Source organism: Frieseomelitta varia, unplaced genomic scaffold (genome assembly GCF_011392965.1).
Source record: "Frieseomelitta varia isolate USP_RPSP 00005682 unplaced genomic scaffold, Fvar_1.2 scaffold_133, whole genome shotgun sequence".
Lineage (NCBI taxonomy): Eukaryota > Metazoa > Arthropoda > Insecta > Hymenoptera > Apidae > Frieseomelitta > Frieseomelitta varia.
Window position 1 is genome coordinate 59,119 of NW_025109006.1, and position 13,942 is coordinate 73,060.

Sequence of the window (13,942 nt, forward strand, 5' to 3'; positions counted from 1 at the left end):
TAAATTGCTCATTTTGACCATTTTGATGGTTCCAGTGTCGAAAGCAACTATTATACACAACTCAAAGTAACCAACAGATCAATGCAACAGAGAAACATTGTGATACACAAGCATGGAGTACACAAGCTTTCATTTACAGATTAAAAATTTACAAAAAATCATTTAAATCATGTTTCATATGTGCAATAAAATAACAGGAAAAAATTATAAATTGCTCATTTTGACCATTTTGATGGTTCCAGTGTCGAAAGCAACTATTATACACAACTCAAAGTAACCAACAGATCAGTGCAACAGAGAAACATTGTGATACACAAGCATGGAGTACACAAGCTTTCATTTACAGATTAAAAATTTACAAAAAATCATTTAAATCACGTTTTACATATACAATAAAATAATAAAAAAAATTATAATTGCTCATTGTGACCATTTTGACGGTTCCAGTGTCAAAAGCAACTATTATACACAACTCAAAGTAACCAACAGATCAGTGGAACAGATACATTGTGATACACAAGCTTGGAGTACACAAGCTTTTATTTACACATTAAAATTTTACGAAAAATCATTTAAATCATGTTTCACATGTGCAATAAAATAACAGGAAAAAATTATAAATTGCTCATTTTGACCATTTTGACGGTTCCAGTGTCGAAAGCAACTATTATACACAACTCAAAGTAACCAACAGATCAGTGGAGCAGAGAAACATTGTGATACACAAGCTTTTATTTACAGATTAAAAATTTACGAAAAATCATTTAAATCATATTTCATATATACAATAAAATAACAAAAAAAAAAAAAAAAAATTATAAATTGACCATTTTGACAGTGTTGAAAGCAACTATTAGACAACTCAAAGATCAGCGAATGCTGGGTCCATTCGGGCCAAAACTACCAAACATACATATTGAACATACATACATATTATACATACATATTACCTGCTCTTTCATCTTCACTCACAACGACGTCGTCCTCTCCTTCCTCCTCGGACCTCCGCTTGTTCGAATATTCCGTCGTTTGCACACGCCAGCGAAATCGAGCGACGGGACGAGGGCGCCGGGGGTGGAAGAAAGAAAGGAGGGCGAAGGTGGCGGATCGGGCCGTGATTTTAACAAGAATTTCGCTCGAAGCTCGCAAAGAGTCGAGCGAGACGAGCCGCGGGAAGGAGGACAGAAGCTGGGAAGATACCTCGGCCCGAGAACTCGGAGGAGAACTTCCTCCCTCCCTCTTTCCCTCCCACGCGGCCCCATCTCGGGGGTGGCTAACCCATCATTATCGACAATTTATCAATAGCCAATAATATTATATTAAAGCGGCGGGCCCGGCGTTGCCGCATCGGCGTGGAGACCGAAACTCGCGCGACGCCAACCGCCCCCCCTTCAACCCCCCGGGCCCCGTTGCACGAGCCCCGTATCGGCACGCCAATGCAGCCGTGTATTTATGTTGCCTGGAATCATAATGTTTATGCTGTTGCACCGCCGGCAGGGGCGAGGCTTTAATCAGATCACCGGGGAGAAACGACTCCGGTATCACGTGAGAATTCTGATCCGTTGGTTACCACCGCTCGGCGAAAGTAGAAGTGCAGTTCGAACTTCTTCTTTTTTTTTTTTTTTTTTTTTTTTTTTTTTTGTTTTCCTTTTCGAACGTGTCTTAATTTTTAGTACGAATTAATGCAGAATATTTACATTTTTTTTTTTTTCTAGCAGCAGGTGTTGGAGTGGAGTAGAATTTGGAAAAACGATTAGAGTGTAATTAAAAATGAAAATAAAGATTGTAATATAATTAGAAAAGAGAATATATAAGATTAGAATATAATAAAGATCGGAGTGTAATTAAAAATAAAAATAAAGACTGGAATGTAATTAAAAATAAAGTTTAGAATATAATTGAAAATAAGAATATAAGATTAGAATGTCATTAAAAATAAAGATATAATCGAAAACAAGAATATTAGATAAATAATTAAAAATAAGAATATAAGATTAGATAAATAATCAAAAATAAGAATATAAGATTAGATAAATAATTAAAAATAAGAATATAAGATTAGAGTATAATTAAAAGTAAAAATAAAGATTGGAATATAATTAAAAATAAAGAATATAATATGAAATATAATTGAAAATAAAAATATAAGATTAGAATGTAATTAAATATAAAGATTAGAATATAATCGAAAATAAGAATATAAAATTAGATAAATAATTAGAAATAAGAATATAATTAAAAATAAAAACAAAGGTTGGAATATAATTAAAAATAAATATTAGAAGGTAATTGAAAATAAGAATATAAGATTAGAATGTAATAAAGATTAGAGTATAATTAGAAATAAAAAGAAAGATTGGAATATATAATCAAAAATAAAGATTAGAATGTAATTGAAATAAAGAATATAAGATTACAGTACAATTAAAAATAAGAATATAAAATTAGAATGTAATAAAGACTAGAATATAATTAAAAATAAAAATAAAAATTAGACTATATAAATTATGATTTCGATGCGTTTCGATTATCGACAAGTTCGAACTGATAGAAAAAGAAAAGTAGTCAGTGGAATTCTCGATCTGACGGTAGGAAATTTCGGATAATTTGCTTTTTGACATTTACATCAGATCTGAGAGATCTTTCAGTTTTGAAAGTGCGAAATGCCGCCCGCGTTGCGCGAGAGGCTGCGCGCGCAGCTGGCTCGTGAATTAAAATGGGCGCGTATTTAAATGGGCATTAACATTAAAACATATGGAACGACTGAAACGTAAAATTTTCATTAGAAACCATATTTAGTAGCAAGAGAAATAAAAGAACTTTATAATGTAATTAAATTACGTGTATTTAAGTGGGCATTAACATTAAAATATATGCAACTAGTGAACTAGTGAATTTTAATTTTCATTGGAAACATTGAGTGAACGTAGAGTAATAAAAGTAGAAGAGCTTTATAACACAATAAATTATTTAAACATTTATTTTAATCATTTACAAATTTCTAGAAACACTATATAAAGTTTTATACTATACTTCATACTATATATAAAGTTTTATACTATACTTTATACTATATGTAAAGTTTTATACTATACTTTTATACTATACTTTTATACTATAGTATAAAGTTTTATACTATACTTTATACTATATATATAAAGTTTATACTATATAAAGCTTCCGACAGAAATTATAAATTGATCATTTTATGATTTGATAGTTAAGAGGATTGTTAGTTTAAGAATGCTATTAAATTTGTTAACTATTCAACTATTTTTTGGTGCATATATAATTTTGTATGAATTACTTTATACTTCGAATTATATGTATTGTCGAAAGTATGAAGTACAATCCGTAAGGTGCATGTATTATAATATTGTCTAAATTTCCCCTATACGTTATAATAATTTTATCTCAAATTTTATTTCAGACACAATTCGAAATAACGAATCGTTTCATTTTCATTTGTCAAATAGTTATAGTACACTTTTTCAATATATATATTACTATAACTATAACTATAACCACTATATATAAAACTAGATATATATAGATATATAACTATAACTATAACTATAACCACTATATATATATAAAACTAGATATATATAGATATATAACTATAACATATATAGATATATATAGTTATAGTTATAGTTACTATGTATATAGCTAGTTATAGTTATAGATATACAACTATATATATAGCTAGTTATAGTTATAGATATATAACTATATATGTATAACCACTATATATATATATATAAAACTGTGTTACTTAATAATAATAGATACATTCCTTTTCTATTAAATATTTCCATCATCCTGGACAATAATTTACGATACAAAGGTTTCAAATGTTCCTCCGTGCTCGATTACAATATTCCTCTTCAGTGGGCACACTTTAACTCGCCTGTGAGTTGCTCTGAGAAATCAGAATTTTTCAGTCACTCGCGGCGAATTCAATCCTCGATCGGGAATTCCTCTGCCACGGGTTGCAGCGCCGTATTGAAGTTACGCTTAGGTGGAAATTGAACGACGACAACGGGGCAAAATGGTATCTAATAGAAGGAAGGCGAAAGAAGCGGATGGTAGATAAGACGACGTGGCGCAGAAATGAGCCGGTTAACTCTCGTAGGCACGCTCCGACAGTATACCGGCCATTACGATATTTACAGGGGATGGTTAAAGAGCCCGGTAAAAACCGGGCGAGAGAGGCTTCAGTCGCTTTGCATATCGCGCGCTTGAAATCCTCGCCGAGGTTACCGAGCCTCTGTTTACGCAGACGGAGGATTCTTTTTTAATCTCGATAATTCCTCTCCGTTACAACCTACGATATTAGAGTTCCACCGACATTAAACTGAATAACCGATGGCCACGTAAGTTTCGTCGTTCCCTGTTGTATGTAGGTTACCGAACGTTGTATTACAGTCGAACAATTTAATGCTACATTAATGGCAGAGTATAATAATTGATTATTGTATTAATAATTGAATAGTTGAGCACTGCATTAACGATTGAATTGCTTAATGGATATTACATTAATCTCTTGCTCTTGGAATGACGTGCCACGCACGTCGACAATTTCTTTTCCGAAATTGCAATATATTTTCTCAGTTTTAAGTATGTTTAAGTGAAACGAAATAAAGGCAAAGAAAGTAACAAATTTACTACGTCTCGATAATTTCTATCCAGTGATATCGTAGCGACGGGTTCAAAGAGAGAGCGACGAATTATTGTTTACGGCTTGGTCACTCTTTATGGTCCGCAATCAGTTGCCGTTAATCTCTTTCGTTGGAACGACGTGCCACGCACGTCGACAATTTCTTTTCAATTTTAAGTACGTTTAAGTAAAACAAAATAGACAGAACAAGTAATAAATTTATTACTTCTCAATAATTTCTATCCAGTGATATCGTAGCGACGAGTTCAAAGAGAAAGCGACGAATTATCGTATACGGCTTGGTCACTCGTTATGGTCCGCAATCGGTTGCCAGCGCAACTGGTTAATAATCGAATGTGATGATGAGAATTAAATGTTATATTGAAAATCGGATATTAAATAATAATTGAATGTTATATTGAATAATGATTGAATATTACATCGCTGTTTAATAATAGGTTATGTTATATAATAATATTACTTATATTATTTATATAAGTATATAAATAATGTTATAATATTAGTTATATAATAATATTACATAATACATAATACATATAATAATATTATTATATAAATAATATAATAATATTAGTTATATAATAATATTACATCGCTGTTTAAATATTGGGTAATGTTATATAATAATATTACTTATTAATATTGAACATATTATGTTAATAATCGAATATGATAAGATAACTGAACATTGTATTCATATTCGAATATCGTACAATAATTAAGTATGATATAATAATCGAATATTAAATAATATTACAATATCATAGTGGTTCCAAACGATTTTACAATTATTTCTTGTAAGATCATTTAGAAAATGTTTATTAGAAAATGTTTTTTAATCCTCTGTAATCTGTTATATTAATATATCAATTATGTAAATTACTGTAATATTATTATATAGTATTATAATATTATAAATTATATGTATGTATGTATATTTATTTATTTGTTATTATATATTTATTTATTTACTATTATTTGTATCTATATTTATTTATTTGTTATTAGTGTGTATATATATATATATATGTATATTTAACATAATAAATTATATACATATATATAATGTTATAATATTATTATATAGTATTACAATGTTATAAATTACATATATACGTATTTATATTTATTTATTTATTATTATAATGCTCATATATATTTAACAAGATATTATATATATATATATAATGTTACAATATTATAAATTATATATATATTACTCGAAAGTGACATCACAATAACGCACGTCCGAAAATGAAAATTGGAAATTTCGACCGGGCGTTCACAGTGGTTGTACGCGGGAGTGGAAAAATTTGAACCAGCTGTTTTTACGTGTGTTTCTATTTTCTCTGCGTAGATTGTCCGTGAATTGTGGTGAAAAATTGAAAAGATAGAATCTGCAGGGGAGATGAATGGCCGCGGTTGTCCACGGGTGCCTTAATTTACAAGAGCGATCGCGATCGCGCCGATAGCCGCTCTTGTCTTGGGATATAATTTAGCGGTAGTCCGCTTCACCACAGACGATCTCTCTCCAATCAACCACTTAGCCCGACGATGTATTTACGAGGTGTTTCGTAATTTTCTCTAATTCCACGCGACTTCCCCTCTGGATCTCGGCCAGCACGCGCCTTCCGGATCGGCCGGTCGTACTTCCGTGCCGAGAAATCATCCCCCATTACGAGCCACTCTGTCGAAAGTCACGAGAAATCTTCGAATTTTTTCGCGACCTTTGAAATTTTCATAGCTTGACGACGATTTAATTGCAATTTAATTTACACGTGATGTATCGGTATTAAATAATTAATTTATTATTTTATTATTTTACATAGGCGTATATTACATAATACATTTCTTTACAGAAATAAACCGAACTGCTTTTTATTTTTGTGCTTTTCAAAAACTTATAATCTGATACATTGTATAATAATATAACATTGTTATTATTAACAGTGGTTTATATATATATATTTCTTTATGATATATTTTCTGTCAAAAAGTTAAAATTTCTGATGGAAAATTGCATTCTTCTGTAAAAAGAAAGACAAACAAATTTATTATTCATTTGCTATAATATATTGTAGTAAATAATTACAGTAATATTATTGTTCTATTGTTATGTTGTTTTAATATATTTTCTGCATCGTTAAATTTTTCACAAGTTCACAAGAAACGACTGTCTGGATATTACCTAATTTCCTTAAATTACCTTCATAGTGTTCGCTTCTTCGGTAGCCTCGAGTCCTAGCGTTTTAATCGGTAAACCGCGATTTGTCTTCTTGTCTTACGATACCATCTAACCTACGATAGATCTTCGTTCGATGATCGCTACTCAACCTACGATAACCATCATCGAGATCCCACATCTAGATTTCTATCTCGTAAATGAAGTAGGACAATGATCGAGGCTGGCCGATCAATTTTTTAATAAATTATACGAGCAAAGTATTCTTTGAAAAGTTAGTTTATCTGATAGCAACTATATTGGCCATCTGATTATGTAATAATAATCGTCGTAACGCGATAATAATTAATTGTATCTCAATATTACTAGCACCATGATCGTTTACCACAACTAAACGTTAACTCATTATGGAATTTTCAATATTTTATTTGTTTTTAGTTATATTGAATTACTAGTTCAACGAGATTTAATTAATTTTAATTTTATTAAGTATTAAAGTGTTGTTTACATATTACTATACACGGTGTTTTATATTTATTTTATTTATTAGTATCAAGTATTTATAGTTGGTATATTTATTATATTTATTTGTAGTTATTATAGTTGTTATATTTATTAGTATCAGGTATTTATTTTCAGGCAATTTTTTGTTATTTTATGGGAAATTTCGAACTGGAAAAAATAGAATGCATATAATACGTGTAAAAACGTGGAACTTGTTATAACATTCAATACCTGGATGCTACTTTCTCAATTTAACTATTTTTTACGAAATTATAAATTTACGTAGAAATATCCGCAATTTAATCAGAATATTACTATTATTTTAATTACTTGAAATTTCATAAGATCGTAAGATCTAAATGTACACAAAATGACGGAAGAATGTCAAACGTAAAATATTAAATATATAAAATTGTAATATATATTATATTAAAAATATAAAATTTGATAATATAAATTCATTGAGAAAACTTGGAGTTACAAAGACAGTTATGTACCTACGTCTGCGAAATTGCATACAAAATTCAGATAATTCAGCAGTCGAAAAAGAATACAATGATAACAATAAATTAACAGGTAATGCGAAATATAAAATCAATTACGAAATCGATGTATCATTCATTATAACATTGATTGATTAATTACATTAAGCTACAATACATACTAATTGCCAGTATAAAGTGACAAATGCAATAATAAAATAAATATTGCAAAATTAATTACAAAATTAATTAACGTAGCATTTCTCAAGCAATTTCAGAAATAACCTTCTACGTTTTCCACTTCTTTTATACACCTGCGTAATTTAATATCAACGAAAGTAACCAATTCCACGCGTCATGTTTGTATTGATCAAAAAATTTGTCCCCACCCTTCCCTCCTTATTAACACACTGCGCCATTTGTTACAAATCTCGATCATAGACACCATCGGAACAATTCTCCAATTCCTACCGGCTGTTGCTCGCAGAGACCGACAAAAAACACAGGTCGCCCCGATCGCCGATATATCCGGATACATGGTCGGGCACCAGAGAAGGGAGACTGGTAGACCGCGTGTCTGAAAGGATGCTAACTAGATGCTCGACTCCGAAAAGGGCTGGTCGGATCTTGCTTGGCTCGTTCCTTCCTTCTCCACCTTCTCTATCTCCTTCTTCTTCTTCTTCTTCTTCTTCTTCTTCGGCCGGTTCCTCGTCCCCCTGCTGCTCTTCCTGTTCCTCTTTCACGGCGGATGGCCGGGCCCCTGCACCAGAGATTAAAAACTTAATGGGGGGGCGTGCTGTGGGGGCGTGCTACGTGCTACGTGGTGCCGGGATTTATGTCTGCACCACCGAGATATCGTTCCGCTCGAACGCCAATAGGCACTGTCTCGTTCCAAATCTCTAAACCCCCTTGCCACCACCCCTCTAGACAGCTACCCTCGTGTAACTTTTTCTGCCAGCCGAGTTTCCCGTTTCCCTTTTCGCGCCTCGCTCCGGTTTCAGCGAGTTGGCCAATCGTGGAATTTTGGAGTTTTGGAATTTTCAGGCCGAAGAGGAGGGATTCCTCTCGAAGCCCCGGAGTCATTCTTCTGTCCCCTGTGTTGTGTTTTTTTCAGCCGAGTCGAGGAAAAGTTAAGCGCAATGTGAGTATCTCTCTCTCTGTTCTCTTACGTTCTTCTATTCCTTTTCTTGTGTCCAATGTTTGGGGAAGTTGGACGTGGTTGATTTTGAATTTTCGACAAACGTGGGAACTAATTGTTGATAAACGGAAAGATTGTCTAGGAGAATATTCGAGATATTGAGGTTTGAGACTGTTTGATCTGGTTTTCTTTGATTTGAGGAAGTTTGTTAAAATACACGATCGCAGTAAAATTGATTTCCTGTTATTAACAAACTGAGTTTTTTTGCAGAAAAGAATTCGGAATATTGCGAAATTTCACACATTGAAGCTGGTTTAGTCTGGTTTGAGGAAGTTGAACGTGATTAATTTTGAATTTGCGACAGTAGAATGGTACTTGACTGGGATAAAATTAATTTCTTAGGTGAGTTTGTTCTTGAAAAATTCGCAATACTGCGAAATTTCGTTATTTGTTAATCCAATTGTGCATCACAAAGTTCACTCATTAATAATACTAATAACAATATGTTAGTATGTCACTGTGATTAAATTTAATAGAATTTTATATTTATTAATATTTAATTTTAATGAATGCATATATTATTTTACAATATATATGTACGTTTAGTATTTTAAATATATATATCTTCTTCATTATAATTAGTATGAAGTTAGCATTAATAATATTCAGTATCAAAAGACATTACAGTGCAGATATGTATTCATTAATATTAATATTAAATATTAATAAACATAGACTTCCTTAGTAATTATATGTTTTAACATACATTATTTCTCGTTGCAATCAATCGCTATCAATGGTGATAGAACAATAAATTATGAATGATTGTGAACATCTACATATATACATAGATTATCGTGCAAATTAATCCTCAAATAGTAGTCATAAACGATTGTGTCATAAAAAATTGCGTCATAATAAATTGTATCATATCACGATTAACTGATAACTGATGCTATATTCTTTGTGACACAAATCGATAACAAAATTCAGATACAAAAATGATACAAAACTCGAAGCCTGTTCAAATAAATAAAAGAATTTGTTCGCCTTACTTACAGTCAAAGTTATACTATTATACATAACAATAATATAACACAACATTTACTAACATTAAATCGAAACATCGACATATAAGATAAAACGATTGAAGCTGTGAAACGAAGGGCGAGCGAAGTCGAAACGAAAGTTCACCCAACCGGCGCTGTCTGGTACGTCGAAACAGCGAAAGTTTCAACAGAATGAAAAACCGTGACGAAGCCGATCGGATCGGTCGATTTATCCGGGGGATCGCGAGTAGTCCCACACCGGCCTTCCGGGATTTTTCAGCGTCACGATTCGCCTCGTGATGCACGAAATCGATGATCCCTCTCCTGTCCTCGCAGCAACGAGATGGATACCTCGTTTTCAGCTTTCGTTTTTCCCTTTTTTTTTTTTTTCCTTGAAACCTAGACTCTGCTTTGCAACGTTCCAACCCATCCTGCTCAACTTTCTCTATTCCATTTTTTTCTCCCCCCCCCCCCTCTTTTAATTGCCGATAATTTATATATACGGGGAAATATTAGATTCGTGCGAAACCGTATTAAACCGAGCCCGGTTTTTGGGTGAAGAGAGCAAGGAGGGCGGCATAGGGAAAGAAGGGGGAGGAAGAGACCGTCTCTCGAAGGCCTGTAATTATTGGCAAACATGAGCACCGCGGGCCCACGAGATTAATTTTTACGCGAGATTGATGCCGCGCGATCGAAGGGTATCGACTGACGTGGTCGTGGGGAGGGTTCGCTCCTCTAACGAGATTCCATCCCTCCGTTCTTCGAAATATCCTATCTTATCAGGCTAACCGCTTTGCCCTCGTACCCTTTTTTTTTTTTTTTTTTTTCAAGAGAGTATGAAAGTCTGCGGACGATTTCGCAGAATTCTGCTCTTTCGTTTTCTAAACTTGCTCGTATTGTGAATGTTCACGAAGCTGTACAGCGTCGATTGCACGTCGGGTTTTCTTTTTTCGAATCGTTTGGAATTTGTAATTCAGTCGTTTGTTGATTTGCGATTTAAATGTGTATACAGTAATAGATATAAATATAACAATAAGTATAAACGTTTATTACTTGTAAATTGATTATTAATGTCAACTAGAATTAAAATTTAAAGAACTGAATAAATATATGTGAATTAAGTTATATATATATATATCGCGTCAGGAACAGTCACTCCACACTGACACAGAATCGATCTCGAGTATCGTCAGTGATCCAAGGCCCTCAATTACCCGAATTAAATGTAAATTCGTGGATAATCGGCGCCTATGTCTGTTTCCGCGGTCTCTCCCTCTTTTCGCTTCGACTTTTCGATCGGGCCTCTCCGACGTGTGCAATACGCTTCGGGATCGGTTTTAATCGATCGGCGGAATGCAAAGGCGGGCTGGCTCTCCAAGCGCGCGCTTTACCGGGTTTAATTACGAGAGAGCCGTGAGAATTTCGGCCAACGCTCGAAGATTGAGCCCCCTCCTCCCATCCTCTTCTTCATCGGCTGGCCGAAAACTGGCAACGAGATCGCGTATCGACGTAATGAACTTCGCGAAAACCCTTCTGCCTTTGATTCTAACCCAAAAGTCGTCTGTCTAGTACAGTAGTATGGTCACTGAAAGGCTGTAACTTTTACAAACACATGTTTCTTTTAGTTATTTTAGTTTTTAGTTTTGAGAAACAACGACAATAACAAGAAAGATGATGAAAAATGAACATAAATTATGACTTTTTTTTAAACTCTTCAGTGTTTCAGTGACCATGTAGTAATTCCAAGTCAATGAATTCTTGTGTTTCACTGGCAACAACTAAATTTATGTTCATGTATCTAATATTTCAGTTGATATATAGGTACATTTGATGCTTTAATTAAACATATGATGTATAGATACGTTTAGTACTTCAATTCAGTACATATGTACATTTGATGTGTCAATTACATTATACTGTGTACATTGTATTTAAATTCATGATACATGTACGCAACTAATACTTGAATTAAACATAATAGGCTAAATGGTATATTTAGTTTTTCATATACATCTAATACTTAAATTGGACATATGATGTATACTATATTTAAATATATGATATGTGTGTACAGTCAATTAAATACCTGATATAATAGGTACATCTATTGTAGTGTTTCAATTAAATACATCATACAATATATGCATCTAATATTTAAGTTGAATGTATGGTGTATAGACACATTTAATGCTTCAATACATGATGCAATATATACAGCTAACACTTCAATTAAATATTGGATGTAAATTATATTATATTGTATAATATACTATGTTTGTTTATATGCATGATACATGTATACATCCAATACTTTAATTAAATACATAATATAATAAATACATCTAGTTTTTCAATTAAATACATGGTACGATACATACATTTAATATTTAAGTTAAATGTATGATGTATATATACACTTAATACTTCAATTACAAATATATGATATAATAGGTATATTTAGTTTTTCAATTAAATATATGGTGCAATATACACGTGTAATGCTTCATTTAAATACATATACATTTAATACTTCAATTGAATACATCACATATTTAATACCTCTATACTTCAATTAATATATGATATACATATGTATAGGTAAAGTAGTAGTAAATCTAATACTTCAAGTAAATATATGATATGATAATAATAGTTCAATTAAATACATCATACAATATATACATCTAATATTTAAGTTAAATGTATGGTGTACAGATACACTTAATATTTCAATTAAATGCATGTTATAATAGGTATATTTCAATTGGATACATGATGCAATATACAGTCAACTAGATATATACAGCTAACACTTCAGTTAAATATATGATGTATACATTATGCACTATATTTAAATACGTGATACATCCAATACTTCAATTAAATATATAATATAATAGATACATCTAGTTTTTCAATTAAATACATCATACAATATATACATCTAATATTTAATTTAAATGTGTGATGTATACATTTAATACTTCAATTAAATACATGATATAATGGCCACATTTAGTTTTAGTTTTCTTCAATTAAATATATAATGCAATATATACATCTACACTTAATCTACTTCAGTTACATATACATTTAATATTTCAGTTAAATACATGATATAGAGATACGTCATATGTTCAATACAACTGTACTTCAATTAATATATGATACACGTATAGGTAAAGTAGTAGCAAATCTAATACTTTAAGTAAGCATATGATGTAATAATAATAGTTCAATTAAGTGTACATGAATAACCGTCTAACGGTTCAATTAAAAGTGAAAGAAAACGCGGTGGGACGTGGAAAATCGAGCAGCCAGGTTCCCAAGCACCTCTGCAGCTCCTCGTCCATGAATTACACGGTTGACCATTAAGACAAAACCCGACCTCTGCCATAACTCTCCATAGATTTATAGTAGTCGCGCAACGAAGGAAAAGGAGCCGGCGTTATAATCCTTCTGGCGTCCCTCCTCGTTCGTTTACCCTTGGTTTCGTCCCTTGGGGACAAGGACGCCAGCACCCAGGACGGGTATCAGCGAGAGAAAGACAGATCTTCCACTCGGTTTCACGCTCACGAACGCGATACATTAGCATCGAGAGACAGAAACCGCAGAAAATGCAGCTTTGTGTGGTGTCCACACCATCAGCCGCTGTATAAAACGGGCAACGGGCAATAAATATCGGCTTATTTACGGACATAGAGGGCCTGGTCCACGCAGCGGGGATAAATTCAGCAAAATGCCCATTTAATTAACACCTTATTTATTGAGACGTCCACGGCCTCTGTTTTCCTTTTACTTCTTTTTCCCCCTCTCCGGGTCACAAAGGATCCTGTATTGTGGGAATAGAGGGCTGAGAGGGAGAGAGAGAACGAAAGAGCGATTATTTGCTCTTTGTTGTGT